Source organism: Balaenoptera borealis (assembly GCF_965194805.1).
Source record: "Balaenoptera borealis genome assembly, chromosome: 7".
NCBI lineage: Eukaryota > Metazoa > Chordata > Mammalia > Artiodactyla > Balaenopteridae > Balaenoptera > Balaenoptera borealis.
Window position 1 is genome coordinate 55797255 of NC_138864.1, and position 26896 is coordinate 55824150.

A 26896-nucleotide genomic window follows, 5' to 3' on the forward strand; every position below is an offset into this window, starting at 1 on the left:
CTATGAGCTGTTTCTTTCACTTAATTTTATAAGTACACTATTTTTTATTTTTACACAATTCATATAATTTTATAAGTGTATAATATTCCCAGTTACCATCCAATGGTTTGAGTTATTCCCCTATTTACTATCACCAAACTGGGTTGTTTCCAGTTTTATGGTAATATAAATAATTGTGTAACAAACATCTTCATGCACTTAGCTATTTTTCAAATTCTCTCCTTAGGAGAGATTCACAGAATAGTAATTAGGGGAATCTCTTGATTAAAATTAGCTAAAAGCTTTCTAAAACAAATATTCCAAATTATACTCCTCTTGAAGTACCAGGTCTCTTGATTAATAACCCTAAGGAGCAAACCAAACCACTAAGAGTGAAATAAGGTGGTGGAGGGGCAACTGTATCTGATTTAACTTGAATTTTGTAATTATTAGTGAAATTGAACATTTTTCCATATAGTAACTAGTTGAAGCATCTCCTTCACAAATTACGATCTTTAAACATTTATTAATTGGGGTGTTGGTGGGTTTTTTTTAAAAATCAATTTTTAAGGAGATGAAATTTTAATTTGTGGCTTTAGACAAGGTCACAGGTAGTTGAGGGAGACACAGGTCCCAGAGTGCAAGTAACAGCCAGAGACATATGTGCTGATTAAACAGAAGTCAGAGCAGCAGCACAGACTAAAGAGATGAAGATGTAAGGAATGAAGGCCTATGTCCAAAGCTAGCTTATTGGTATTCTTGCGGCCTCATAAAGAAGTTAAACTGAGTAATAGTTTTGGGTGCTTCATCTTGAAGTGGCACTGTAGTGTGATGGAAAAAGTTTGAAAGTTGAAAGATAAAGTCCCAGTTTTATCTTTTAGACAAGGGTCAAGATATGGTAGATAGCACAAATGGCCATAGATTCTTTCTATCTCTATGTTCTCAATATATATTGCATATATTGCAATGTGCTTTTGCAGCTCCTTCCATTAGAGGAGCCTATTTTTCTAACACTTGAATTTGTGGTTCGTCACTTGACTTGCTTTGGCCAGTGGGTCATTAGCAAACATCAGCAAACAAATACGGGTGGTGGGCGTCATTGTATGTTTTTGAGCAGAATAGAGATGTTTAGACTGTGGTTTTTAAGGCAACTCTGATAGTTGTATAAAGGAGGAACTATGGAGAGGGAAGATTGGAGGCAGGGAGGCCCATCAGGAGATACTGGAGGTGTAGGTAAAAGATAAGGCGGATCTGCAAGCAGGCAGTGTAGATGGCATGAACACCGAGGGGAGAGATACAAGTTACTTTGGAGGTAGGATTGATGGGAACTTAGAAATCCATTAGATAGGTGGGCTTAAGGAGAGAATTGAGTCAAAGACAGCAGCAATTTCTAAACGATGTACTGGCAGAGTAGTGCTGCAGGATTTAGGTGCTGGCAGGTCATTCATCTGGAGATAATCAGCAGGCAGTGAAGACGCTGCTACGGACACATAGCCCCAAGTCACACACTTTGCCATTTTCCAGCTGGCTTGCTTGATTTTGCTATGTGTCTGCTCTGTGACTCCATTCTAGGATTCAAAATGCTCAAAGGACATTTGTGGTAAAAGAAGCCATCATTATAATTCCAACTTATATTTTAATTTTTTTCTATGGTTTTGATATTATGGTTAATCTACTTTTCTCATTACTGCATAATACTAATCTAATAATTATATGGTACAACAGAATAAATAAAATGTATGCTATAGAACTTCTAACATGTTATTATTCATTGAGTACCTATGGAAAAGGAAAGACAGTAACCAGTAATGACCACAGTTAGGGTTGTCAGATTTAGCAAATAAAAATACAGGACATCAATTAAATTTGAACTTCAGATAAAAAGCCAAATAACTGTTCTGCTTAAGTATGCCCCATAAAATACTTGGGACATATTTAAACTCCTTAAATTTTTTTTTAAATCTGAAATTCAAATTTAACTGAGAGACCTGTATTTCACTTGGTAGTGCTACATGAGATATCTTTTATGGAACATTTCTCTTTGAAATGTTGATGCATATTAAATGAAAAAATTGTTCTATGGACCAAAAATTAAGAAAATCCTGGAAAAAGCAAGATGAAATACAGTTCCTGTCTTTCAGGACCTCTCAAAATTTTAAATCAGCTATTATACATAGTAAGTCTCCTAAAGCAAGATAGTATAAAGCATTTCACCTTTTATCTGGCCAAATGTTTCCTTGATGCTATGCAGATATTATATGGAGAATGGTGGTTTATCTATTTGTGTCTCCACCAATGTAAGTAATAGGTGGTGTGATGTGGTCAACATGGCAGAAGATGCAGATTCAAAAATCTATATTCAAGTCCCAGGCCCATCAATCACTGGCTGTTTGAAACTGAGCACATCAGGAAACTTGACTGAGCTTCACTTCCTCCTCTAGGGATAACAAAACACCTAACTCATAGGATTCTTCTGAGGCTTAGAAGACACAGCACATGGGAGAGCACTTTGCATACCAAGAAGCACAATACAGATGCCAAAAACATTATAACAAGAGGAGAGAAACAAAATGAAGGATTAGACCCAAGGAGGAATTTCCCAACAGGGCCTGGAGCTACACATTTGGCAGTGTACCTGTCCCTGAGGTCCCCTGGCCATAAGATTCAAGTTTTCAGGCTGTCTGGTTCACTGTATTTTATTCAGACCACAGAGCCTCGTCAACATCTGATACTGCTGGGTGTTTGCTGATTGTGCTGTCTGGGGGAGCTTCCATCTCATGACTGTGACTGAAAGTTGCTGTCTGGTACAGATTTCACCCAGTTCTGCCCCTGAACCCATAGCTGCATCCTAGGAGGATTGATAAGAACACAAAGGAAGCAGTCCCTCTGATTGTCTGAAAGCCATTTTAATTTACTTGTTTCCATTAATTATTTAGTTTCAGCTGACTGCTCTTCATTGTCATAACAACGGTAGTTCTTTCTGTACAAAACTCATATTAGAATTTTGAGGGATGTTCATTTAGTTCTGCCCCAGCTTCTTATAGCAGCTGGCAACTGATGGGAAATGAAAAGGGAGACAGAGGGGCTTACTTGAATATGAGGGATCCTTATGAAACTATTTTTCACTAATAAATGATTATTTGTAAAGATTCTTCAAACCTAATATTGGTAAATCAGCCACTTGTTAATGTTTAGGAAATCGATCTAGAATCAAACAGAAATATTAACAAAGATTGTTGAGAGTTCTTTTGTTGGAAGTGTTTTCTTTTGTTGGAAAGCCATTGAGCCTTCCGTTTTGGCTTTGTTGAAGCTTGAACAAAGTCTAGAGAGTGACCAGAGGAAGCTTCTTGGCCCCAAGATAGAGTAAGTGATATCAATTTATATGTGTGTACATTCTTAACATTTTATATCATTAGCCAACACCAAATCAAGAAAGTGACAAGGAAACATTGATTCCCAAGTACATTTCTAAAGAGAAATGAGGGGCTTTCAGGTTCCTTTTGATTGTTAAGGTTTACACAGCTTATATCTTAAAACTTTTCACGTGGTGACTATACTGTCCTCCCATTATTTAGTTTTGGCTCCCAGATGATTTGGGTCTCTGGTTCCATTGTCTGTGAAATGATTTCTAATGGTGATACTCAGAGGGGCTTTCTCCCTCTGAATGCTATTAGTGACCTAACAGAAAAGGGCGTGATTTAACTTGCCCGCTAAATGCGTAACTGTAGCTGCGTAGAACAAATCAAGAGCGCATACGCTACAAACTGGTATTCATGTGACCTTTAACATTTTAGTGATATATGGCTGCTGTGAACATAACTGAACCATACCAAGAGAAAAGAATTTATCCTCTCTCTTCAAAGTATCAGGTTCCTAAGAGCATTATTTCACCCAATTTGTTAACAGTAAGAGCTTATAACAGTAAGAACTTGCAAAAGGATGACAGAATGAAAGAGTCTTAATGTATTTTGCCAAAGGGAAATTTACCATCTGGCTGTCTTCATGAATCTCATATGCTGAGAATAATATTTTAGAAGATACTGACAACAAGACACAGTAATTTGTAAATGAATATTACTGATGCTGCCCTTTTTAAAGCAATCTGTGGAATAAATCAGTACAGCAATCTATAGGATTACAAGTCAAAGACTTGAAACATAATAATAAACTATATAATTGGCTTTTTGTAATTGTAATAAAGATCCCAAATCTTTAAAATGTAATTACTTTGATTCAAATTTCATTGTTCCCATATGCATCCTCTCACTGTGCCCCCAAGATAGGTAGGATAGGAAAATACATGTTTAAGCCAAGACTACAGTAAAGCCTTACTGGCAAACACTGTCAGACAAGCAATCAAAGATCATAGAAATATGTCAGTGACTGGTCTGATTTTTCAGAAAGCATTCCCAATAGGACAAATCTTGAAGGTGTTATGAGTGGAAGACTTCAATTTTCAATGGGTACAGCTAACACCAAAAACGTGATTTTAACTTTTGGAAAAAGTAAAACATAATTTAAAATTATAGAAATTCAGTTAGGAATTTGGGAATAACCAAATATTTTCCAGCAATTATCTGATAATGTTCTTGCTTTACAGATCATAAATTTAGAATGAAAACTATTCACAGTTGATGAAAATTATATTCTCTCTTCAAATTTTGTTTTGAAAGAGTATTAAAGAAAACGAGAAAAGAAGGGTCTTACAAACAGTGACAATTCTTCTATCATAAATCAGGTGATTTAAACCTAACTGTATGTGGGCTGAGAAACTAAATTTTAAATGACTTTCTCTGCATCAGGGGTGGTACTGATACTGCCACACTTTCTGGTTGGCTAGTAAAGGATCTTAAAGTTTTTCTAATGGTAGAGGGATTACAAGAAAGGGAAGTCTGTGGTCATGAGGAGGAGAACCATGACAATTGCTATTTTCCAAAACAAGAAGTAAATATCTTTCTTCTCTGAAAACTGAGTAAGGGGAAACCTTCCACAAAGGAAAATATACATTCTGGCAATATTTGTGCATGTTTCTTCTTTTATTTCATTCTTTCATAAGGCTAAGTTTTTTTCAAAGAATAACAGTGTATTAGCTAAATATATTTATCTTGTGAATCTGGCAAAGAAAAGTCCTGCAGTTTCATAATTATCACTATAATTTATGGTAGACTATATGGTGCATATTTATCATATATTATATATAATATAATTGTAGTTTCTTTCTGAAAGTGGACATTTGCATGACAATTAAGTGGTACTTTGGGAGATATTTTCTCTTTTCTTGGTCCCTTGAGGTATAATCTCAAGTGGTAAAAAAAAAAAAGTACATTCTCATTTACCTCTATTTTTTTCACACAATCTATAACTGTAAGAAGATACTTACTAGCACCTGGATATGAAATTGAATCAATATGAATTCCAAGCTGTTAGAAATTCCAAAAGATGTTAAGTGCCTGTGGAAGATTTTTGCTTTTTTCAGAGATTTAAGAAATATGAGATAAATGTTCTGGAACCTTCCAGAAAAAATATTGGAGGTGGGGGAAGCACTGTGCTCAGAGAAGAGTGCAACTCGCAAATTATTGTCTGAAATGATAATTTAAAAACATATGAGGTGTAGACAAAGTCCTCAGCCCGGTGAACTATTTGTACTTATCTAAATCGGCAATGATGAGCAGTAAAGATCAAACAGAAGAAACACTATTGGGGGGTTAATCTGGCATAATGACAAGTGTATGAAGAAAAGGTAAAGAAAGAGCAATATAAAAAAAATTCTGACCTAATATGTTGTGGTAAATTACAAGCTAGTTGTGATTTTGATGTTAGAAGACATGACAAGTTGTTCTATTTTAAACTTTAAAAATATGCATAAATAACAGTTTCAGGGTAAAAGATTGGATTCTTATTTGAGTCCATGTAATAATAAACTGTGTTTTCCCCAAGATTACCATTGAACACAATATTTAAAGTTTAAGGTAAGCATAAAGTAATATTTTGATGAAGCCATAATAAAACATGAAGGAAAATTAAGTGAATATTTGATTATTTTTATGAGGGTGGAGAAGGCTACATATACATAAATGCGAAGGAAGAAACCTCAAAAGAAAACACCAATGATTTGGCAACACAGAATCTCTTACAGGTCAGAAGACGCCATAAGTAAAATTAAAGACAAATGACTAATTGAGAGAGGGGGAGAAGAATATATAAATATGTGCTTATGATGACCTCCACTGATCCAACCTGGTTAATTTGTTTATAAACTCTCTTTGTAAGAAGAAGTTTGCAAGGAAAAGAAGTTGACATCATAGGGTGAGTCGTATCTACCTGATTATATGATTAATGACCTTCCTCCCTGCAGCTAGAATCTCATGTGACACAAATATCCTTACATTGTGCCCATCATTCCTGTCACCAGTTCTTCAGCTGTGTTTTCTCTAGGTCTCTGGCTATTCATCTGAGCCATTAGCCACTACCAATGATGAATCCCATAAAGTTCGATATTTTGTGTTTTTATTTTCATCCAGTTTAAGATATTTTCTAATTTCCCTTGTGATTTCTCTTTTAACCCATGAGTTATTCAGGGGTGTTCTGTTTAATTTTCAATTATTTTGGGATTTCCCAAGTGTCTTTCTGTTATTGATTCCTAATTTAATTCCATTGTGGTTGGAAAGCATACTTTGCATGGTTTCAACCATTTTAAATTTATTGAGACTTTTGGTTTTTTTTACAGCATAGCACATGGTCTATCTATCCCAGAGAATGTCCCATATGTGCTTGAAAAGGTGTAGTCTATTGTTGCATGAAATGTTCTATACACAGCAGTAAGGTCAAGTTGTTTGACAGCGTTATTTAAGTCTTTTATATTTTCACTGATTTTGTCTCTAGTTGTTCTCTCAAATTACTGGAGGTGAGTATTGAAATCTCCAACTACAGTTGTTGAACTTTCTAGTTCTCCTTTGAATTCTGTAAATTTTTTCTTTATGTACTTTGGGGGTCTGTTGTTAGGTACATATACATTTATAATTTTTATATCTTTCTGAGATTATTAACTGTTTATCATTGTGAAATGTCCCTCTTTGACTCTAGTCATATTATTTGTCTTAAAGTCTACTTTCATAACATTATAGCTACTTCTGTTCTTGTATGGTTACTCTTTGCATGGTATAACTCTTTTCATTCTTTTACTTTCAACCTATTAGTATTTTTGAATCTACTAAAATGTCTTTTATAAACAGCATATAGTTGGATATCTCTTTTTAATCCAGTCTACAATCTCTGCCTTTTGATTGAAGTATTTAGCCCATTCAAATTGAATATACTTATTTGATGTGGCTGGATTTATACCTGCAATTTTACTATTGTTTTCTAAATATCTTATATCTTTTTGTTTTTCTGTTCCTTCTTTACTCCCTTATGTTAACCAAATATTTTTATTGAACCATTTTATTTCCTTTGTGAATTTTTTAACTCTAATTTTTGTGTTATTTGTATGTGTGTGTGTGTGTGTGTGTGTGTGGCTATCCTAGGCATTAACATATATGACTTTATCTTAGCACAATCTATTTAAGGTTAGTTCCAATAATTATACTTAGTAAATATACTTAGTTAAGTAAATTTAGTAAATTTATTCCAATATAGTTCCACTATTTCTTCTCACCTTTGTGTTACTATTGTCAAATATATTACATTTGTACATGTTATAAGCTGAAGAACATAGCCTTACACTTAAAAAATATTGATCCACATATTTACCATTTCTGGTGCTCTTCTGAGTTGCCATCTGGTGTCATTTCCCTTCAGCCTGAAGGTCTTCCTTGTAGGAAAGATCATTTCCTCTCCATCTGAAGGTCTTTTCTCAAACGGAAGATCAATTATCAATAAATTCTCTCAGATTTTTCTATCTGGGGATGCCTTTATTTCACTTTCATTTCTGAAGGATAATTTTACAATAGAATTCTTTGTTGGCACTGTGTTTTCTTTCAGTATTTTGAATATGCTATCTAACTATCTTCTGACTTCCATTGTTTCCAATGAAAAGTCACCTGTTGATTGCATTGTTTCCTATAGTGATGCACTATTTTTGTCTTGCTGCTTTCAGCATTTTCTCTTTTCTTTCAAAAGTTTGAAATGATATGTCTGTGTTTAGGTCTTTATTTATCCTTCTTGAGACTCACTGGGCTTCTGGGATCTGTAGATTAATTTTTTTTTTTTTAAGTTAATTGGGGAGTTCTCAGCCATTATTTCTTCAAATATATTTTCAGAACTTTTTTTCTTTTCTCTTTCTTGGACTTTTGTTATATGTATGTTGGAATGCTTGATAATGTCCCAAAGATCTCTGAAACTCTGTTTATTTTTCTTGTTTCTTTAGATTGGATGATTCCTATTGATTTATCTTCAAGGTCACTTGTTCTTTCTTCTACCATCTCAAGTCTGCTATGAAACTCATCTAGTGAATTTTTTATTACAGTTATTATATTTTTCAGCTCTTGAATTTTTATATGGTTCTTTAAAATTTTTTTCTCTAAAAAAATGTTTTCTTTTTGGATTTTTAGTCCAAGGTCAAAGGAAACCTGCTGAAGGACTTTAAGCATGATAATGACATAATCCAACTCACAGATTCCATCACCTTCTCCTCTTCCTTTTTTTTTCCTACTGGGCTATGAATATACTGCCAGCTCCTGCAGCCTCTGTCTCGTTATAGGGAGTATATGGTTCTTTTTTGTAGTTTCTACTTATTGATAATCCCCATTCATAGATTTATTGCTATTGTATTTTTCTTTTATTCTTTGAACATATTCATAATAGCTGCCTTGAAGTATATAGTATATTGCTGATAATTCCAGAATCTGGGCCCTCTCAAGGTCAATTTCTATTGACTCCCCACTCCCACCCCCAGGTATAGATTATATCTTATTTCTTTTCGTGTCTAGCAATTTTGGGTTGAAAAGTAGACATTTTAGAAAATATATAGTAGTTACTCTGAGGTTTCTTTTTTTTTTTTTTTTGGATGGGGTGTTGGTTATTTTTAGTAATGTGCCTGAACTTTAAACTGTAGAATGTCTCTCTCCCATATCGTTCATCTGCTTATGCCTTTTTAGTGTTTCTATGTGTTCTTATAGCCTGACTTCCCAGTAGTCATCACTGTGTCAACATAATTTAGTGGTTAGTCACTGATGTGGGCAGAGCTGTACCCAAACATCTCAAGACCATAATGCTTCTGTCCTGTGCTGAGTGATTTGTGTGGACTGGGAAATACTTTAAAAATTGCAGCTCAAGTCCTCCTTTGCTTGCATTTTTTGCCATACACTGACAATATCCTAGAGATCCAGGAAAATGTGGAGAGCTTATCTCAGGTTATCTAGGGCTCTCTTATTTCTAGGACGTCCCTGTTAAGTTTTCTGACTAGTCAACCACTCACCCCAACTAGGAATGTAATCTTGGTCAAGCAGAGCTATGGGGTTTTCCCCTCTCCATTTCCATCCCATAACACCACTTTTAGCTGAAAAGTAATGATATTTTGCCTTTCACTCTAAATCAAGTCCAGCCCTCTCTGTAAGCAAAGTTTCCTGCCCCAGGCTGGTTATGCTGCATTCTTGCCAACCAAGTCAGTCACAAAAGACACTACATGACTCCATTCATATGAAAGTCCAGAATAGGGAAACCAATAGAGACATAAAGTAGATTAGTGGTTGCTTAGGGATGGGAGGGGGCTGGAGTATGGAGATTTGGTGTGTGGTGATAGTTGAAAGGTACAGGGTTTCTTTTTTGAGATGATGAAAGCATTCAAAAAGTGTGGCGATGGCTGTACATTTCTGTGAACATACTAAAAATCATTGAATTGTTCACTTTAAATGTGTGAATTCTATGATATGTAAATTATATCTCAATAAAGATGTTAAAAATAAAAAAGGATGAACACAGAGTTGTGGCCAAGAGCTATATGAGACAAAAATAGCATGATCAGAATACGGACTCCAATCAGGCAGGGAAGAAATTTGCATAATCCAAATAAGCACTGTAGGAAATTATCAGCAAACTGAATGGAAGTATAGAATTCTGTTAACAGATATCAGGTGCTAAAATTAAAAGAGATTATGAAGGAAGGAAGGGAGGGTGGGAAGGAAGGAGGGAGGGAGAGAGGAATGAATTATGAATGGTATAAAAATTCAAGAGTCAAAGAATATTAAACTCAATTCCAGCTGTATGGTATAGACTTGGAGTTTCCTGTTGGCACAATGACCTTTTAAAACAGTTCACTGCATTCATGTGACTCAGATAAAAGCGTCCTAAACTTAATCCTTGATCCCATGTTTCAGTCTTAAATCTCTCACTGATGAGTAACCATTACTAACCTTCTCCAAGTTCTATGGCAAATCTGTTTCCTTAATTAAATGAACTTCCATACAGGGAAGATAAATAAACAAGTATAAAGATAACGGAATATAGTCTGACATCTTCGTATTAAAGTAAAAAGAATCTGGGTAGTTCTAATTTGAAGACATTCTAAAAGTCTTATCCACTTGAAACAAAAAGGTATAAGAGAATTTTATTAAGCATACAAATAGTATCAGAATGTTCAAGACAACCTGAAATTTTTATTTGTAAATTTAGCCTATATTTAGAAGAGGAAGATTTGCTTAAGTTTTGTCTTGTCAAATATTTACTGTACTTAAAATGTTCAATAGAGTTTATAATATTTAACTAATTAAATTAATTAAGTTTATAAATGGGGCTACTATATAATGGGTTTTTGGACTGTTCAATTTGAGTTAAGCAAACATTGACCAAAGAACCAATGGAAATAATTTTATACAAATTTTTATATACAATTTTTATATTTCATTACATATAAACTGGTGTGAATTTGCAGACTAAGACATTTAGAAAAGTAGGATTTGGCCAAGGTGGATATGTGGCCAAATTAGAGTTTTTCTTTCAATGGTAGTGACCAAAAAGAAGAGCATCTTTGGAGCACACTTTAATGCACAGAGGGCAAAAGGAGAATGTATAATATCAACGCAGTTGCAATAGCAGCAATGATGTAAATAGGTAAGAAAGATCACTAGTTAGAGATGAGCTTATAATTAAAGGCAGAATGTCCATACATTTCATTAGTGGAATTTAGTGGACAAGCTGCAGGGAGTATGAAGATTTGTTGCAGTTAGTATTTTAGTAATGATTCAGAAGAAAATGATCAATTAGAGTATTGGGAGAAGGCCACATTTTGATACAGAGAAAGACAGCTCAACAAGAAAAGGGAGAAGACTAAGACCAGGATAAATGTTACCTGAATTACCTACCCATGACTAAGAGCTATATCAATGTTCTGGGGAGGGAGTTAAATCTAACCTCACTATCCTTCCATATCACACATGCCTGTAGTATGACTGCATATGGTTCATAATAAGTTCTTATTAATTATTTTATTAGACCTTTAAGGGTCTGTATAAAAGAAAACCTTCAAACACCTAGGATACATCACTCTTTTGTGATTGGACAGAGCTTAGACAAGACAGCATATAGAATTTCTTCTCTATTGGGAGTAACTTTGCTACGGTGAGTCAGAGGAATATCTTTATAATCTTGATGAAATGAGATTTCACTTCAGCCCCAATGAAATGCTGGGTTATTGGATTACAGGGTCTTTTTTTCTTTTTAAAACTGTTTAGGGTATGCTGATTAACACTGTCACCAATGTTTTCTAACCTTGAGAATAGAGAGGCAAGGATCAGGATGTTTAAGAGTGTGGGCTCTGGAGGTTGCCTAGAAATCAGTTTTATGATCTTGGGCAAGTCAACTGGTTTCTCTAACTCTCAGTCTATATCTGCAGAATGATGGCAATAATATTCCCTGCCTCATGAGATTATTTTGATGACCAAATGGTCCAAGACTTTTAGAGAATTTAGTAAAATACTTGCGTACAGTAAATGCTAGATAAAGATTAGTTTTTATCATTAAAGTAAGAAAACAGAATTATGCATTAGTAAATGTCTGGAGGATCATTATTATCATTATATGCATTAATTTGTATGGCTTTTTCATTTCTCTTATGTAATTTCCACGTTATTGTCCCTTCCTATTCTCAAAGGTATAAAAAGGAATACACTAGAATGTTACAAAACTGACCTAAAGTACTGAACCAACAATAAAGTATTCACTTCCAGCAGAGGTAAAGGCAAGGGAAGGGTGTTCAAAAGTTGTCTTTCAATTGAGAAAAGCACCATCCAAAATCTTTTAGATACTGCATGTGCTATGATTTAACATCCTGCCATACCTAACCCCCACCATATCCCAAAATTTTAGGCAGCATTATTGTTGAGTGGAGGCATTCTAATCCTTGCTATACTACTTTCTAGTTATGTGACTCGTATGGATTGAATTGCATCCCCCCCGCCCAAAGATATGTTGAAGTCCTAACCCTCAGTTCCACAAAATATGACCTAATTTGGAAATATGGTCACTGCAGATATAGTTAGTTAAGATGAGGTCATAGTGGAGTAGGCTGGGCTCCTAATCCAATATGACTATTGTTCCTATAAGAAGACAGCCATGTGAAGACACAGAGACACACAGGGAGAAGGTTATGTGATAATGTTGGGTTGAAAGAAGGATTGGAGTGATGCATCTACAAACCAAGGAACCCTGGGAGCTAGGAAGCGACAAGGAAGAATTCTCTTACAGGTGGATGAAGGATGAAGCATGGCCCTCCTGACACCTTGATTTCCGACTTTCAGCCTCCAGAACTATGAGACAATACATTTCTGTTGTCTTAAGCCACTAAGCTTGTGGTATTTTGGTACAGCAGCCCTAGGAAACTAATACAATGATCCTATCAATTTAGTTACCTCTCTGTGCCTCAGTTTTCTAACCTTTAAAATAGGAATAACTAGTCTACCTACCTTATAGGGTTGAAGTAACCCATGCAAACAAACACTTTAGCTATTTTTCTAAAACTGGGTATTTAGTGGTTCTTGGCCTACAAAAAAATCAACATGAAGGTGCGAATATACTTTTGAGTACAAGTTTGATGCCCAAAGACTTTAAAAGCTGGTAAAACAATATCCGTAATAATAATAGAGTAAAATTCTGTGACCATGCAATTTAGGATATTATGCAATTGGTGACTGAATTTCATTCTCTGCCCAGCTTGCATTCTTGGATAAAGCAGGCAACTCAATCTTGGGAAATGGCAGGAAAAAGGAGACCCTTGTACTCCAATATTTTTTTTTCTGCCCAGTCTCCCTAATCATACAAATGAATCGGGCACCAGCCAACGGGGAGATTCTTGGAATGATGCTTGAATCCTGGAAAGCCCAGGCAGCCACAGAAGCCAGAATGTTCTCATTGATATTTAAGCCAGATTAGACAATTGCCACCAGGTTAATGGCACAAAATTATAGCTGAGACCAGAACAGCGTTGATTCACGCAGTTGGACCCCTACAACTCTGGACCGGCTATAGGGGCAGGCTTGCCCACTTATTCCCTTGAAATAACGCAACTCTGAATTTTATACAGTTTGAACTTTGGTATTCCTCTTGTCATTTAATGTTTAGCAAAATCCATGAGTTTATTAAAAGCCTTGAATACATATCTGTAGGGTGTTAATCACTTTATCAAATGGGTGTTTGGAAATACCTCATGTGAGTCTTTTAGCTGATAGCTTTCTATTTTGAAACAGAAACCAACTATGCGGCTTAGGGTTATGAGTACCTGTACATATGCAGCTCTTTTCTTTAAATATCAACAGATATGCATATTACACTCACATTTAGAAAGATTGACACAGGACTTTTTTTCCCAAGGAAAATGGAATGCAAATAAATGGTCCATTAGCACACAGATTAGTGCTTCTGATTCATGCAGTGTTTCCACCTGCTTAGATATTGTGCCCTCTGAGATAAATCATCCAGGTATCTCATAGATTTCCTTCCCCACCCCCAACTCATCTTGATATTTGAACATAACGTGGACCTAGGCTTAAAGGGAGATGTTTGACTTGGGATTTAATTCTTAAAGAACAAATTAGCCAGATTATATGTTTCTAAAATAAGACAAATTAAGAGTGACTTGGATTTCCAGCCAAGTGGCAGAATTAGAGGAAGAATAAATAAGTGACCAAACTATTCTAGTTTCTAGAAGCAGAGACCATAAATGATTAGATGGAGACTATCTAATCAGTAAGGAGGTCTCTATCCTCCCTCCTAATGCTCCCAGATTCATTTTATTCTCTAGAGTCATAGAAAGGCACACATTCAGGAGCTCTAATTTTAGCCATGCTATTTGTATTAGAATCCTAATGACTGAGAGTCCATTCCCAAATGATTGACAAGTGGAGAGGATAAGCAAAATAAATCTCTAACAGCTGAAAACATCTGTGTGTGAGTGAGGGCTTGGAATCTCATTGAGAGCGTTCCTCATAGAAGGCTCAAATTGTTGAACTTCACACTGTCGCATACTAATACACCAAGCCGTCTGCAAATTACATTTCACAGTGATACCAAGGGCTTGATCCTTCCCTTTGATATGCTATGAGCAAAAGCACACTCTCTAAGGTTCACAGAGACCCAAGGGACAGAGGGCAAGACTGAGCCCTGGTAGGTCTGCTGCTTCTAGCCTGCCACACAAGCCAGAATGTTTAGAAAGGCATTTGAAAAGAGATGTGGAGAATCATGTTGTACCTTGATACAGCACTTGACTCTTCACTTATCCCTACATTACTGTGAATTGTCATTGTATAAGCAGAGCAAGACAATGGTACATTCTTTTAACTGCAAGTATATCTTCATGTAGAGAATGTTCAGTTTGGTTCAGAACCATATTATTGATTCTAATCATGAAGGTATTTATTCTCCCTACTGCAACTAAAGAATGTGATAAACTTTATTCTGTTTTAGATGCATTTCTAATTCTTACCTAAATAAACAAGCCATAAACCTGTTTTATAATACTGGCCTTTTCAACCTTAGAATTGGTCATCTTTTCTTCTTGTTTTAGAGGCTCTGAACCACTCAGTGAAGGTACACCAATATGTCTGGAAAGAAATTCTCTACTTCCATCTACATATTAAACTGTTTTAATCAAAATTAAAAAGAAAGAAAAGCCAGATAATTTGTGCTCTTCTTTCCTCTCTGCAGCCCCTCTGGCCCTACAGGATATAAAAACTTGTATCTTTCTCAACTCTTTTAACTCAGCAAATGCCCTGTGGGTCAGGTGTGAAGAAGGAGGCTTTATCTTCCTAAAGGAATTACAAAGCTCTTCCTGGAGGTGACACCCACATTCATAATAAAAAAATGATGTCTGCTATTTAAAGGACTCCTGTTAAGGATACATTTCTGGATTAAAAATTAAATTTCATCTAATCTTTTACTTAGCTCCATTCTCCCCAGAGACTGTCTCCAATAAAAAGTATTTGATTTGCTAAAGCTGTGTAGCATTTTTTTTTTTTTTTTTTTGGCTGACAGCTAAAATTAGGACTTTCTGAGGGAAGTGAGGGGAAGCAAACAGGAGAGGAAAAAGAGATGAAATTTAAGATACCCTGTGGTAACAAGTTCCATTGGTTACAATCTATCATATTTTTTTCCTCTTTATTTCAAAATCAACTGGACTCAGAACCTAAATTTTTTTGTATTACCGTTTTTAACTAATTTCCATTTGTCTCTTCTTGCCAAAATGGAGATTCTGCTTATGGGAATACCAACTTTGAAATTTTCAGTTGCAGCATTAGAAAAACAAAACTGAAATTTTAACTGGGTTTGATTTCTTTACTTTTCACATAATTAAAAAAAATCATTCATTATTGAGGGATGATGGTATATACATATATATACATGTGTTGATGAATTTTCACAAACTGAATGCTCTTCCTTTGCCATTCACACTATTGTTCTTTCTCATCTCTTGGATCTTCAGTTAAATCTCATATCCTCAGAGAGACCTCCTATAACCACCCAATTCAAAGCATCAAGTTATTTTCCATCAGAGTGGTTCTCGAAGTATGGTCAGGGGATTACAAGGGTCCTCCAGATCTTGCAAGGGGCCTATGAGGTCAAAACGGTTTTCATAATAATACTAAGTCATTCTTTGTCTTTTCATTCTCATTCCCTTATGAGTGTACAGTGGAGTTTTCCAGAAGCTACATGATGGGTGATTACATCTCTCTGATAGCTACTAATGGAATGCGTCCTTAAGAGTTCTTGTGTTTTATAATTTTTTTAGTTTTTATTTCTAATACAGTAACTGTTGATAGATATAACCCACTTTGGGGTCCTCAATAATTTTTTAAAGACTGTAAAGTGTTCCTGATACCAAAAACCTTAAGAACTTGGCTCTTTTGCTTCATCATATTACCCCTTTTAAATAAGTAGAAGGCACAGCCCTTTACCATCAGATGTTTTTCTAATTTTTTAACCCATTTACATCATGCCCTTTCCTTAGACTGTTAGCAAAGACATTCCCATCTTGTTTACTGCTATACTTTATAGTTTCACATAGGGCCTGGTATGTAATAATTGCTCAAGAAATGTGTGTTAAACTAATTAATAGGTGAACGGATAAGGGACAAGAAAAGGAAAAAACTTTAAAGATATAAACAACCCCAAGGTGTATAACAATGTTAAATGTTGTTTGTAGCCAAATAAATAGAAATTAAAATTATTAAAAAGATTTAAATTATTAATAAAGATGTAAAAGTGATAATTAACAGTGCTGGTAAGAATGTGATGACGCTAGGTCCTCATTTCCTGCTATTGTTTCATTGTTTTTTGAAAGTATTAAGAGCCTTGATAACATGCTCACACTTTTTAAAGCAATAATTACATTTTTGGTGATATTTTTAAAGGAAATAACTTGAAATACCAAATGTATTATTTATAGTAGTGAAAAATGGGAAGAAACTAAATGTTCAAAAATGCTTGAATGGTTACATCAATTACAATACGCCCATATGATGAAATATTTTGCAGCCACTGAAAATAATATTTGTAAATCATGTCTAATAGCATGGAGACAGCATTATATTTATAATTTAAATGGAAAAAGCAGGATTAAAATGTATAAGCACTGATCTCAACTATTAAAAATATGTACTGAAAAATACTGGCATGAAATACATCAAAATTATAATAATGGTTATCACCAGGTGGTAGGATTATGGATTATTTTTATTTTCTTTATATTTACCAAGTTGTACCTTGCAATAAGCCTCCTTATTATAATAATAAGAAAGTTATTTTAAATCACAGTGCAAATGCTAACAATTTAATAGACAAAATGTTTAAAATTGCATCTCTATTGTTAAACCATCATGGAGAAAACTGAAAAGGCAAAATAGTACACAACTCAGGAAAGGAGTATCACGAGCCAATCTATCTGTTTGACCTCTGGGCTAGGTGATTTACCAGCAAGGCATTTAAACCCAAAACCTCAGTGTCTTTACCTATAAGGAAAAATAATACTAGCACCAACCTCGGAGGGTGGTTGTCAGGATTCAATGTTCTATATATTCATATGTCTTAGCCCAGTACTTGGCATCTGATAATGCTCAAAACATTAACCATTATTAGTGTTAGTACAATGTTTAACTGCTTTTTCTTCATCTAGATATATTTCAGAAAAGAAACCTAAGATCTCTTGGCTTCAAGATTGCTCAGCCAATCAATATACGCCGACACTGTCACAGAGGTCTGTTTCTCATAGCTCTGGAGTCCCCATGTACCTTGAGAAAATAAACCAAAGATAAAAGGAAAAACTCAGAACACAAGCCTATGTGGAAATTGGTAAAAGCTGATAAACAAACACCAATGAGGTGTTACTGACCTTTAAACTTTAAGGCTTAGAGGTGGCTATAAAAGGCAGGCTCAATGACAGAAAGCTCTGGCGGTCAGAGACCCCAGCTCTACCTGGGGCAGTTAGCAACTAGGGGAGAGTTTTCTCACTGCCCTGCCTAGGACACGGTGACAATTCTCTCTTGGCCTCTGCTTGCAGCTTCTGTGTCCTCCAGGGCCCAGTGCTGGGGAAGCCCAAGCCAACAACTTGGGTGCCAGCTTTGGCACCTCTCCCTCCCTCTTCCACAGTGTTTAGTTTACCTCTAAATCCTGCCATTTTGACTCCCTAAACATCTCTCTTTAGCCTGTTCACATCTTTCTGCACTCACTGTCACTACCCTAAAACTACAAGCTCCTCTATCGTCTGCCTTCGACCTTGCCCCTCTTCAATCTATTCTTGTTCCTGCAGCAAGGGTCTCTCAGGAATTCAGTCCCATCATATTTCTTCTGGGGTGAAAGTCTTTCAGTGGTTTCTCATTGCTATTGCTCGTTGAATAAAGGGCACCAGCTTACCTTGGTACCATCCCCATCTCTAGTATTCAGACACCCGGATTATTAAATTATATTCAGATCCTTGAAAGCAACCAGATCTCAGTTCTACACCTGCCTTCCTGAAACACTGTCCATACTCAAACCCTACCTTCCTTTCTCTCCCTACTTGTATGTTATGGACTGAATGTTTGTGTCTGCCTCCTCGCCTGGCCCTGCCCTGCCCTGCCCCAAAGTCATATGGAAGCCTCAACCTCCAATGTGACTGTATGTGGAGACAGGGCTTTTAGGAGGTAATTAAGGTTAAATGAAGTCATCAGAGTGGGACTCTTATCTGATAGCAGTGGGGTCCTTATAAGAGGAGACAGCAGAGTGCTTCCCGCCCCCCTTTCTCCTTCTCTCTCTCTTTGCCTGCACTCCCACACCCGACGTGGGGACACAGTAAGAAGGCAGCCATCTACAAACCAGGGAGAAAGCCCTCACTTGAAACTAAATTGGTTGGCACCTTGATCTTGGGCTTCCCTGCCTCCAGAACTGTGAGAGGCCAATTTCTGTTGCTTGAGCCTCTCAGTCAGCAGCTCGAGCTGACTGATACACCACATCCTGAACACCACCACTTCTCCTTTCATCTCATCTCTCAAAAGACCTCAACTGAGAAATTTTTCTGGGGGAAGCCTTCCCTAAGTGACCCATCTGGGAACCGTACCCACAGCTATGCTCTCAGAGCACCACGTGTTACCATCATCTTCTCTCTCATACAATATTATCACTTCGTGTTTCACATGGGGATTCCCCACTGGACCAGACACCATGAAGCCAAATAACCCAATGCTGTGCAGCCTCAGGACCTGGCACATGTCTGATATAGTGATGTCTCTGTGGATACTTTGTTAAATTGATTTGACCGTTTAAAAGGGTAGGCTATTTTCACTCCTCTTTCTCTTTCCTAGCCATGAAATATTTGTACTGAAATTTTTGAACATATATTGAAGAAAGGACCAAGAAATAACAACTTTAAGGGCAGTAAATTGATTTATAAGAGAATGGTCTTTTATACAGTTTATAAATCTCTATGAGACTAAAACCAAATAAAGAAAGGAATTGTAAAAGGATTTCTAAGTCCTTTATAAAATCCTCTATAAGTCACTGCCATTTAGCAGGTATGTGACCTTAAAAAACTCAATTTCTTTGCCACCAATTTCCTCAGTTTTACACTGTGGATAATAAATAGCACCTGCCTCTTAGAACTATGGGGAAAATTAAACATATAAACACAGGTAAAAGTTCTTAGACTAATATTCAGCACATACTAAGAACTTGATAAATGTCAGCTATTTTAACTTTTTAAATTAGTAAAACAGGTTCAAGAAAAGTCAAACTCTTGGTTTTGTTGCCTAGTAGGCCCGAGATTAAGGGCTGGGACTAGACTGTTTTAGGCTTTGTTAAGAATTATTGCTTTCCATGGGCTCTCCTTCTGAAGTTGCCGTCTCTAACATATATTTTATTTTATTTATACCCCACTGTGTTCCAGAAAGGACTTTCAGGAGCTTACAGATGAACATAAAATACAAGTAACATGAGTTAAAGGCAGAATGAAAGAGAGACAAACAAGAACGAGGACAAATTTGGGTGAGGAATAAATAATCTATTACTAAAAATTATGGGCATGCTAAGGCTTAAGATGAAAATCAAAAGAAGCTAGGGTAGAAATGTTATTTTAATTTCTCCTTCATTCCCCTACCCCTTTCTTCTTTCTTTCTCAAGATGATTTAAATGCTATTTTAACTTTTAAAAACCCAAACTATTTAAGTTACTTTCACATCAAATAATTCTATGCTTGTGGATAAAAACTGGTATTCCATGTTTTGGTATGTGAAGCCATATTTCAACATGCAAATAGACTACATATTAATTAAGGGAGATGAAAGAGCTTAATAGTGATTAAGCACCTATGACCTGCTGGATATCAGTCCAAGCTTTCACCCAAGTTGTTTTTTGATACCACAACCCCATGAAGTAGTTAAATATCCATTTTACAGATGCGGTACAGAGAACTGTAGTGATTTGTTCAACTACAAAGTAAGAACTCAAACCTATGTTTCTGATGCCTGAATTGCTAAGATCACATAAAGATAAATTCTTAAGATAAATTCTTATCAAGAGATAAGACACACCTTTGCCCATAGACATAAGAGCAGTTCTAAAAGGTCCTGTGAACACTCAGCTTTTTGGTTTCATTTTCCTACTGAGAAATTTTCTTCTTAAGGGTTGTATATCATTACTTGGCTTTGTTTATGTAATCTGCCATACTGGTAGCAGAAGAGAAACTTAGGGGTGGTTGGAAAGAAAGTCTTAGCAGATATGCAGGGCAACAGAAGTCGCTCAGAAGGTTCCAGATCATCTCAAGTGTAAAACAAACAAACAAAAAACCCCCATGTGTCAGAGAAGCTAATGGATGTTAAGATTCAGGAGTAAATATGATGGAGTTAAAAGTCTATATGGGGATATATGTATATGTAGAGCTGATTCACTTTGTTATAAAGCAGAAACTAACACACCATTGTAAAGCAATTATACTCCAATAAAGATGTTAAAAAAATAAAGCCTATGGCAGAATCAGAGAAGATCTTTAGAAATGTCCTTGGAGCCGAGGGAAAATGAGGATGTTAAAGTCTTTACGATCATTTTATTCACATCTGAACGCTGAGAAATAACTGGAAGTATGAACACTTCTTCCTGCCACAGGTAACTTAGACTCAAAAAGCACAGTGAGGGTGAAAGTTAAAATTGAGACATCTCTAGTCATTTCTTTTCATCCTTTTCCCCCTCCAGTAAATTGTCATTAATTTTATTATTACACAGGAGCTGTGTGATTTAGCTTGTGAAACACCAGGTCTAACAATATCAACTATGATTAGTTCTGTTCTCCGAATAGTCTGTGAATTGTTTGGTTAGTTTGTTTTTTCGGGGGTTGTTTTCCTTTTTTTTTTTTCTTTTTTCTTTTTTGGCCACAGCGTGCAGCTTGTGGGATCTTAGTTCCCCAACCAGGGATCAAACCTGTGCCCCCTAGAGTGGAAACACGGAGTCCTAACCACTGGACTGCCCGGGAATTCCCTTTTGCTTTTCTTTTTTAGTTTTCATTCTTTCTATGACTGTAACTTTGCACGTGACTTTCGATCTGTCTTGAGTGTACTGTTCCTCCCTTGACCCATTATTCTGAAAAATTCTTAAGCATCCTTTAAGTTTTAAAGTAGAAAATAGAAAAAAAAATTGGACATGTACCACATTTTTTATTACAAATCTCTGGGGTTTGGGGTAAGGCAGGAGTTGACAGACTACAGCCAAATCCAGCTGGCTGTCTGTTTTTGTAAATAAAAATGAACTGGGCCACAGCCACACTCTTATTCATTTGTGTATTGTCTGTGGCTGCTTTTGTGCTGCATTGGCATTGTTGAGTGACTGTGACAGGGTCTGTCTGGCCCACAAAGCCTAAAATATTTACTATCTGGTCTTGACAGAAAAAGTTAGCCAAACCCCAGCGGTAAGGAGGAAGAGACTTTTATTTTTCATTTTCACGTGTCAAAGGACAAAACAAAACTACCAATATGTGAGGGATATTTTCTTTCCTGTATGCTTTTCTGTGTTCTGTGAATTTTCTCTAAAAACAAATTTTTAATTAAAAAAAATTCTGTTTAAAGATTCAACTCAAGTGGTATTTCACCTGCGAAGTCTTCTGTCAGTCCTGCTTCCTATATGTTTCCACACAAGTGTTAGATTTTTCTGTATTAGTTGTTGTCGTACTGTCTGGCAATTCTTGTTTCTTCTTGCTTCTCAGACAAGCCCACGAACTTCATGACAGAGAGCTCGGCCTAAGCCTTTTTTTTAGGGCCTCACTCAGAACACAACAATTCTATAGAACGATGAGAGAAAACACTTCCTTACCTTTACAGCTGACGGAGTACAGCAGTCCCCCCTTAACCGTGGTTTCGCTTTCCATGGTTTCAGTGCCACAGTCAACCGAGCTCTGAAAACATTAAATGGAAAATTCCGGAAATCAACAATTCATAAGTTTTCAATTGCGTGCTCTTCTAAGTAGCATTATAAAATCATATGCCATCCCCCCCAGGACGTGAATCATCCCTTTGTCCGGCATGTCCTGCCCGTGGTTCACTTGGTAGTGTTCTTGGTCATCAGATCCACTGTGGAGGCACAGGAGTGCTTGTGGGCAAGTCACCCTTACCTTAGGTAATAGTGACCCCAAAGTGCCAGAGTAGTGATGCTAGAGATTCCGATGTATCAAAGAGAAGCCACAAAGTGCTTCTTTCAAGTGAAAAGGTGAAAGTTCTTGACTTGAGGAGAGGAAAAAATTGTATGCTGAGGTTGCTAAGAGATACAGTAAGAATTAATCTTCTACCCATGAAATTGTGAAGACGGAAAAAGAAATTCATGCTAGTTTTGCTTTCGCACCTCAGGCTGCAAAAGTTATGGCCACAGTGTACGATAAGTGTTTAGTTAAGATGGAAAAGGCATTAAATTTGTACAAAAAGATCCTGCGAGAGAGAGACCACATTCGTGTAATTTTTATATAGCATATTGTTGTAAGTGTTCTATTTTATTATTATTGTTGTTAATCTCTCACTGTGCCTAATTTAAATTCAACTTTACCATAGGTATGTATGTATAGGAAAAAACATGTACATGTAAGATTTGGTACTATCCGAGGTTTCAGGCATCCACAGGGGGTCTTAGAACATACACCCCTTGAAGAAAGGGGGACCATCATATTTTCATAATGATTATTTGTCTTCCTACTTTCACTGAAATATTACCTATCAGAGAAGGCTTCCCTGAACACCCTATATAAAAAAAGTAACAGGGGGCTTCCCTGGTGGCGCAGTGGTTGAGAATCTGCCTGCCAATGCAGGGGACACGGGTTCGAGCCCTGGTCTGGGAAGATCCCACATGCCGTGGAGCAACTAAGCCCGTGTGCCACAACTACTGAGCCTGTGCGTCTGGAGCCTGTGCTCCGCAACAAGAGAGGCCGCGATAGTGAGAGGCCCGCGCACCGCGATGAAGAGTGGCCCCCGCTTGCCGCAGCTGGAGAAAGTCCTCACACAGAAACGAAGACCCAACACAGCCATAAATAAATAAATAAATAAATAAATAGATAGATAGATAGATAGATAGATAGATAGGTAACACACTACACACTAACCCCTTTATTCAACTTTATTACTTTTATAGCACATATAACTACTTGATGTAGCAAATGTTTATTAGTTTATGGCTCCTCTCTCCACACTCTTCTAGAATGTAAGCTCCCCATGGGTAAATCTGAAGTCTCTACAGTTAACTGCTATATTCTCAGGGCCTATGACATAAGATTGGTAGAGCTATTCCTATTCTCATTTTACAGATACTAAGGAAACCAATATGGAACATGCTGGTTTTGGGTTTTATTTTTAAGTGGAAGAGGTTATATTTGATTTATATATATTGTCTTTTCTTTTTTCCCTTTGAAAATAAAGACTAGATTACATATTTGAAATTTCCTGTGTAAATGTCACTTTTGGGAACAATTCTTTTCCAAGCTATGGCCTCTTTTCTAAAAGATCATCTTTTTTTTCTTTTGCATTTAGTTGATATTTATTTATTTATTATGGTTTTTAAGCAAGTTTTTCCCTAGCTTTGTTGAGGTATAATTGACAAATAAAATAAGATATTGAAAGTGCAAAACGGGATGATTTCTATATGTGTACATTGTGAAAGGATTCCCCCCATCAAGATTAATTAACACATCTATCACCTCACATATTTACCTTTTTTGAAGAAGTGTAAACTGATTGCCTATAGTCACACTGAATATAATTGCTGGCTCAAGGAATAATAAATAGGACAACAAGATACAAGAAATGGGGAAAGGGGAGAAGACAGAAGAAATACATTGATATTCTTTGAGGACCAAAAGTGTCAGGAGGAGCATTTGGCTAAAAGGAGAGAAAACAAAACCACCTATGTTGCAACAGTAAGGGCAGTGGTTATAATACTAGCAATACTGTTATTTCATAGAGTCTAAGTAGCTATTTGAATGTAAAATGCTTCTTTATTTTATGTAGCACTAAGAAAGAAAAATATTGCCAATTAAGCTATGATATGCCATTGATTAGTAGATGCATCCTAATTTCAGAGTTGCTCAAATGGGAAAAAATGTGTTAGAATCAGTGTAATAAAGTTAACCACCACCTCCTCCAACCCCCTGCCCTGCCAACAACAAAAACTACCATCTCTCAATTGACCACTGGCTTTCACAACTGCCCTGGGAGTTTTCAATCCCAATAACAATCTCCGCTTTATAGAAGAGAAAACTAAGTCTTGCAGCAGCTAAGTCATTTTCTCAAGATCACAGCATACTAAGCTGGGATTTGGAGTCCGTGACCACCACGTCCATGTGATGGAAGTCCAGCAACAGGGTACTACCTTAACAATAGGGGCTTGCAATTAATTTTTAAAAAATTTACTCATAAGTAAGGTATCTTCATAAGACCTGTTTTAAAAACATTACCACAGTATTGTTATCATACCAAAAATTGACAATTATCCCTTTATATCATCTGATATTCAAACATCAAGTCCTTGATTTAAAACATTTTTATCACATACCATAAAATTCATCCTTTGAATTGTACAATCCAATGCTTTTTTTTAGTATATTCACAAAATTGTGCAACCGTCACCACTATGTAAATTCAGTACATTTTTATCACCCTTAAAAGGAACATGCCATACCCATTGGCAGTCACTTCCCATTTACCCACAAACTCCCCAGTCCTAGGCAAATATTAACATATATTTTTCATCTTTAAGGATTTCCTTATTCCGGACATTTCATATAAATGGAGTCATATAATATCTGGCCTTTTGTGTCTGTCTTCTCTCACTCAGCATGCGTTTAAGGTTCATCCACGGTAGAGCATGTATCGGCACTTCATTCCTTTTTGTGGTTGAATATTATTCAATTGTATGTATATACCACATTTCATTTATCCATTCATAAGTTAGACATCTGAGTGGTTTCTACTTTGGAGCTATTATGAACAATGCTGAATAACGAATAATGTTATGAACGTTTGTATATGAGTTTTGCATGGATACATGTTCTCAAATCTTTGGGGGTTATACATAGGCAAGGAATTGCTGGGTCATATAGTAACACTATGTTTAACTTTTTGAGGAACTGTCAGACTGTTTTTTTACAGTGTACCATTTTACATTCTCAGCTGCAATGTACAAGGGCTCCAATTCCTCCACATCCTCACCAAGACTTGTTACTGTTTGTCTTTTTTATAGCCATCCTAACTGGTATGGAGCAGTCCCAGTGTGGTTCCATAAACTTTTTTTTAAGTATCAGTTTCTAAGTCTGCAATATTATAGATCAATTATGTACATATATTAATATATATATAAATAAATAATTGATCATTATGATTGCAAACTCTGAAAATTTGGCAAATGGTCCTTAAAGCCATCTGTGTACTCAGTCACTTCTATTAAATTCCCAGAGCTCAATCTGATGTATTTTAACAACACTCCTGTGGAGTAAGTTGGTAGGAAAATCATCATCTCCAAGAGCTACAAGCTGAGAAAGGCTGTCAGCCAAAAATAAATCATCCTATTCACAGTTCAGTGCTTTATTACCAGGTCACTCTGCCCATGGATAAGGAATGGGAAAAATAAGTGACACAGAAAAGACTCACTGAATTGTACACTCCATTAGAATATCTAAATTTAAGGCAGAACCTGCACCTACAATATGTCTTTTTATGACTTGTCCCATTCGTTTTTAAAGCCAGGAAAGTGACAATAAAAAGACTCTGTATCATGTAAAATGACACGTTTTATTTTTCATATTTGTTCCCCAAAGAGATAGCATTGCAAAGAAATAGCATCTCTCTGAAAGCCAAAGTACTTCCATCATTTATGAACTCTCCATGGCGCTGGCAGAAAAGCAAATATTTCAGTTCTCAAAAATCAAGACACATTTAACTTTTAACACAGTCTTGTTATAAACTGCGTATGCACCTGTGTATACAGACCTGTTTTATATTAGACACCTTAGCCATAAGAAATCTCTGCGTGTTTGTCAATCAGAATAAGACTGTAATGTTTATGAGTTCTTTTTGATGAAACAATGGACTGAAGCAAAAGAGAACAAAATATCACCCCCCCCAAAAACCCAAGCTGATTGAACTAAGCACCCACATTCTAGTCCTTCAAATACCTAACACATGAGGTATCTCTCTGATACCTACTCTCAAAAAGAAGAAAGGAAATAAAAGATCTCTTAAAGATCTTTGCAGTGGAAGCGCGGAGTCTTAACTACTGGACCACCAGGGAAGTCCCTTAAAGATCTTTTAAATTGTTCAGTTGCAACCCTTAAATATGTATTCTACCAAGAAGATATTACTAAATATTTAAATATTTTTCCAAATCAGTCTTTTGTCATGTGTATATATTGTTTGAATATCTACATAGAGTACCTGCTATATGTAAGGCACCGGGCAAGGCTAACCTTCTCTTGTTGGTCTAGCTAATATCAGCAGTGAGAATG

The 26896-nt window shown here is 36.1% G+C and overlaps 2 long non-coding RNA genes across 2 annotated transcripts in view; one reads left to right on the plus strand and one right to left on the minus strand.

The window, feature by feature from the left end:
- LOC309631856 overlaps nt 1–26896 on the plus strand; it is a 916236-nt gene that overhangs the window by 672301 nt on the left and 217039 nt on the right. The gene's annotated exons all lie outside the window — the stretch shown is intronic.
- The window catches only part of LOC309631769, a 551953-nt gene that overhangs the window by 81264 nt on the left and 443793 nt on the right, over nt 1–26896 (minus strand). Inside the window, exon 11 of the long non-coding RNA XR_014246515.1 lies at nt 22231–22312. This is a non-coding gene — a long non-coding RNA (uncharacterized lncRNA). The remainder of the gene's footprint in view (nt 1–22230; nt 22313–26896) is intronic.